Below are 6,216 nucleotides of genomic sequence, written 5' to 3' on the forward strand. Positions count from 1 at the left end.
CTGTTGACCAGGGTCTATAGGGTAGTGGACTACTGTAGACCAGGGTAGTGGACTACTGTAGACCAGGGTAGTGGACTACTGTTGACCAGGGTCTATAGGGTAGTGGACTACTGTTGACCAGGGTAGTGGACTATTGTAGACCAGGGTCTATAGGGTAGTGGACTACTGTTGACCAGGGTAGTGGACTACTGTAGACCAGGGTCTATAGGGTAGTGGACTACTGTAGACCAGGGTCTATAGAGTAGTGGACAACTGTAGACCAGGGTAGTGGACTACTGTAGACCAGGGTCTATAGGGTAGTGGACTACTGTTGACCAGGCTAGTGGACTACTGTAGACCAGGGTAGTGGACTACTGTTGACCAGGGTCTATAGGGTAGTGGACTACTGTAGACCAGGGTAGTGGACTACTGTAGACCAGGGTCTATAGGGTAGTGGACTACTGTAGACCAGGGTAGTGGACTACTGTAGACCAGGGCCTATAGGGTAGGGGACTACTGTAGACCAGGGTAGTGGTCTACTGTAGACCAGGGTCTATAGGGTAGTGGACTACTGTAGACCAGGGTAGTGAACTACTGTAGACCAGGGTAGTGGACTACTGTTGACCAGGGTCTATAGGGTAGTGGACTACTGTAGACCAGGGTCTATAGGGTAGTGGACTACTGTAGACCAGGGTAGTGGACTACTGTAGACCAGGGTCTATAGGGTAGTGGACTACTGTAGACCAGGGTCTATAGGGTAGTGGACTACTGTTGACCAGGGTAGTGGACTACTGTAGACCAGGGTCTATAGGGTAGTGAACTACTGTAGACCAGGGTCTATAGGGTAGTGGACTACTGTTGACCAGGGTAGTGGACTACTGTAGACCAGGGTCTATAGGGTAGTGGACTACTGTAGACCAGGGTAGTGGACTACTGTAGACCAGGGTCTATAGGGTAGTGGACTACTGTAGACCAGGGTATATAGGGTAGTGGACTACTGTAGACCAGGGTCTATAGGATAGTGGACTACTGTTGACCAGGGTCTATAGGGTAGTGGACTACTGTAGATCAGGGTCTATAGGGTAGTGGACTACTGTAGACCAGAGTCTATAGGGTAGTGGACTACTGTAGACCAGGGTAGTGGACTACTGTAGACCAGGGTCTATAGGGTAGTGGACTACTCTAGACCAGGGTAGTGGACTACTGTAGACCAGGGTCTATAGGGTAGTGTACTACTGTAGACCAGGGTCTATAGGGTAGTGGACTACTGTTGACCAGGATAGTGGACTACTGTAGACCAGGGTCTATAGGGTAGTGGACTACTGTTGACCAGGGTAGTGGACTACTGTAGACCAGGGTATATAGGGTAGTGGACTACTGTAGACCAGGGTAGTGGACTACTGTAGACCAGGGTAGTGGACTACTGTAGACCAGGGTCTATAGGGTAGTGGACTACTGTAGACCAGGGTAGTGGACTACTGTAGACCAGGGTCTATAGGGTAGTGGACTACTGTAGACCAGGGTCTATAGGGTAGTGGACTACTGTAGACCAGGGTCTATAGGGTAGTGGACTACTGTAGACCAGGGTAGTGGACTACTGTAGACCAGGGTAGTGGACAACTGTTGACCAGGGTAGTGGACTACTGTTGACCAGGGTATTAGGATAGTGGATTACTGTTGACCAGGGTCTATAGGGTAGTGGACTACTGTAGACCAGGGTCTGTAGGGTAGTGGACTACTGTAGACCAAGGGAGTGGACTACTGTTGACCAGGGTCTATAGGGTAGTGGACTACTGTAGACCAGGGTAGTGGGCTACTGTTGACCAGGGTAGTGGACTACTGTAGACCAGGGTCTATATGGTAGTGGACTACTGTAGACCAGGGTAGTGGACTACTGTAGACCAGGGTAGTGGGCTACTGTTGACCAGGGTAGTGGGCCACTGTAGACCAGGGTAATGGGCTACTGTTGACCAGGGTAGTGGACTACTGTTGACCAGGGTAGTGGACTACTGTTGACCAGGGTAGTGGACTACTGTAGACCAGGGTAGTGGACTACTGTTGACCAGGGTAGTGGACTACTGTTGACCAGGGTAGTGGACTACTGTAGACCAGGGTAGTGGGTGACTGTAGACTAGGATAGTGGACTACTGTAGACCAGGGTAGTGGACTACTGTTTACCAAGGTAGTGGACTACTGTTGACCAGGGTAGTGGACTACTGTTGACCAGGGTAGTGGACTACTGTTGACCAGGGCAGTGGACTACTGTTGACCAGGGTAGTGGACTACTGTAGACCAGGGTAGTGGACTACTGTTGACCAGGGTAGTGGACTACTGTTGACCAGGGTAGTGGACTACTGTAGACCAGGGTAGTGGACTACTGTTGACCAGGGTAGTGGACTACTGTTGACCAGGGTAGTGGACTACTGTTGACCAGGGTAGTGGACTACTGTAGACCAGGGTAGTGGGTGACTGTAGACTAGGATAGTGGACTACTGTAGACCAGGGCAGTGGACTACTGTTGACCAGGGTAGTGGACTACTGTAGACCAGGGTAGTGGACTACTGTAGATCAGGGTAGTGGACTACTGTTGACCAGGGTCTATAGGGTAGTGGACTACTGTAGACCAGGGTAGTGGACTACTGTAGACCAGGGTAGTGGACTACTGTTGACCAGGGTCTATAGGGTAGTGGACTACTGTAGACCAGGGTCTATAGGGTAGTGGACTACTGTTGACCAGGGTAGTGGACTACTGTAGACCAGGGTATATAGGGTAGTGGACTACTGTAGACCAGGGTCTATAGGGTAGTGGACTACTGTTGACCAGGGTAGTGGACTACTGTTGACCAGGGTAGTGGACTACTGTAGACCAGGGTAGTGGACTACTGTTGACCAGGGTAGTGGACTACTGTAGACCAGGGTCTATAAGGTAGTGGACTACTGTTGACCAGGGTAGTGGACTACTGTTGACCAGGGTAGTGGACTACTGTTGACCAGGGTATATAGGGTAGTGGACTACTGTTGACCAGGGTAGTGGACTACTGTAGATCAGGGTAGTGGACTACTGTTGACCAGGGTCTATAGGGTAGTGGACTACTGTAGACCAGGGTAGTGGACTACTGTAGACCAGGGTAGTGGACTACTGTTGACCAGGGTAGTGGACTACTGTAGACCAGGGTATATAGGGTAGTGGACTACTGTTGACCAGGGTAGTGGACTACTGTAGACCAGGGTCTATAGGGTAGTGGACTACTGTAGACCAGGGTCTATAGGGTAGTGGACTACTGTAGACCAGGGTAGTGGACTACTGTAGACCAGGGTAGTGGACAACTGTTGACCAGGGTAGTGGACTACTGTTGACCAGGGTATTAGGATAGTGGATTACTGTTGACCAGGGTCTATAGGGTAGTGGACTACTGTAGACCAGGGTCTGTAGGGTAGTGGACTACTGTAGACCAAGGGAGTGGACTACTGTTGACCAGGGTCTATAGGGTAGTGGACTACTGTAGACCAGGGTAGTGGGCTACTGTTGACCAGGGTAGTGGACTACTGTAGACCAGGGTCTATATGGTAGTGGACTACTGTAGACCAGGGTAGTGGACTACTGTAGACCAGGGTAGTGGGCTACTGTTGACCAGGGTAGTGGGCTACTGTAGACCAGGGTAATGGGCTACTGTTGACCAGGGTAGTGGACTACTGTTGACCAGGGTTATAGTGGACTACTGTTGACCAGGGGTTATAGTGGACTACTGTTGACCAGGGTTATAGTGGACTACTGTTGACCAGGGTTATAGTGGACTACTGTTGACCAGGGTTATAGTGGACTACTGTTGACCAGGGTTATAGTGGACTACTGTTGACCAGGGTTATAGTGGACTACTGTTGACCAGGGTTATAGTGGACTACTGTTGACCAGGGTTAGAGTGGACTACTGTTGACCAGGGTTATAGTGGACTACTGTTGACCAGGGTAGTGGACTACTGTTGACCAGGGTAGTGGACTACTGTTGACCAGGGTAGTGGACTACTGTTGACCAGGGCAGTGGACTACTGTAGACCAGGGTAGTGGACTACTGTAGACCAGGGTCTATAGGGTAGTGAACTACTGTAGACCAGGGTCTATAGGGTAGTGGACTACTGTTGACCAGGGTAGTGGACTACTGTAGACCAGGGTCTATAGGGTAGTGGACTACTGTAGACCAGGGTAGTGGACTACTGTAGACCAGGGTCTATAGGGTAGTGGACTACTCTAGACCAGGGTAGTGGACTACTGTAGACCAGGGTCTATAGGGTAGTGTACTACTGTAGACCAGGGTCTATAGGGTAGTGGACTACTGTTGACCAGGATAGTGGACTACTGTAGACCAGGGTCTATAGTGGACTACTGTTGACCAGGGTTATAGTGGACTACTGTAGACCAGGGTATATAGGGTAGTGGACTACTGTAGACCAGGGTAGTGGACTACTGTAGACCAGGGTAGTGGACTACTGTAGACCAGGGTCTATAGGGTAGTGGACTACTGTAGACCAGGGTAGTGGACTACTGTAGACCAGGGTCTATAGGGTAGTGGACTACTGTAGACCAGGGTCTATAGGGTAGTGGACTACTGTAGACCAGGGTCTATAGGGTAGTGGACTACAGTTGACCAGGGTAGCGGACTACTGTAGACCAGGGTCTATAGGGTAGTGGACTACTGTTGACCAAGGTCCATAGGGTAGTGGACTACTGTAGACCAGGATAGTGGACTACTGTTGACCAGGGTCTATAGGGTAGTGGACTACTGTAGACCAGGGTAGTGGACTACTATAGATCAGGGTAGTGGACTACTGTTGACCAGGGTCTATAGGGTAGTGGACTACTGTAGACCAGGGTAGTGGACTACTGTAGACCAGGGTAGTGGACTACTGTTGACCAGGGTCTATAGGGTAGTGGACTACTGTTGACCAGGGTAGTGGACTATTGTAGACCAGGGTCTATAGGGTAGTGGACTACTGTTGACCAGGGTAGTGGACTACTGTAGACCAGGGTCTATAGGGTAGTGGACTACTGTAGACCAGGGTCTATAGGGTAGTGGACTACTGTAGACCAGGGTAGTGGACTACTGTAGACCAGGGTCTATAGGGTAGTGGACTACTGTTGACCAGGCTAGTGGACTACTGTAGACCAGGGCAGTGGACTACTGTTGACCAGGGTCTATAGGGTAGTGGACTACTGTAGACCAGGGTAGTGGACTACTGTAGACCAGGGCCTATAGGGTAGTGGACTACTGTAGACCAGGGTAGTGGTCTACTGTAGACCAGGGTCTATAGGGTAGTGGACTACTGTAGACCAGGGTAGTGAACTACTGTAGACCAGGGTAGTGGACTACTGTTGACCAGGGTCTATAGGGTAGTGGACTACTGTAGACCAGGGTCTATAGGGTAGTGGACTACTGTAGACCAGGGTAGTGGACTACTGTAGACCAGGGTCTATAGGGTAGTGGACTACTGTAGACCAGGGTCTATAGGGTAGTGGACTACTGTTGACCAGGGTAGTGGACTACTGTAGACCAGGGTCTATAGGGTAGTGAACTACTGTAGACCAGGGTCTATAGGGTAGTGGACTACTGTTGACCAGGGTAGTGGACTACTGTAGACCAGGGTCTATAGGGTAGTGGACTACTGTAGACCAGGGTAGTGGACTACTGTAGACCAGGGTCTATAGGGTAGTGGACTACTGTAGACCAGGGTATATAGGGTAGTGGACTACTGTAGACCAGGGTCTATAGGATAGTGGACTACTGTTGACCAGGGTCTATAGGGTAGTGGACTACTGTAGATCAGGGTCTATAGGGTAGTGGACTACTGTAGACCAGGGTAGTGGACTACTGTAGACCAGGGTCTATAGGGTAGTGGACTACTCTAGACCAGGGTAGTGGACTACTGTAGACCAGGGTCTATAGGGTAGTGTACTACTGTAGACCAGGGTCTATAGGGTAGTGGACTACTGTTGACCAGGATAGTGGACTACTGTAGACCAGGGTCTATAGGGTAGTGGACTACTGTTGACCAGGGTAGTGGACTACTGTAGACCAGGGTATATAGGGTAGTGGACTACTGTAGACCAGGGTAGTGGACTACTGTAGACCAGGGTAGTGGACTACTGTAGACCAGGGTCTATAGGGTAGTGGACTACTGTAGACCAGGGTAGTGGACTACTGTAGACCAGGGTCTATAGGGTAGTGGACTACTGTAGACCAGG

The sequence above is a fragment of the Salvelinus namaycush genome, unplaced genomic scaffold (assembly GCF_016432855.1).
Source record: "Salvelinus namaycush isolate Seneca unplaced genomic scaffold, SaNama_1.0 Scaffold768, whole genome shotgun sequence".
Lineage (NCBI taxonomy): Eukaryota > Metazoa > Chordata > Actinopteri > Salmoniformes > Salmonidae > Salvelinus > Salvelinus namaycush.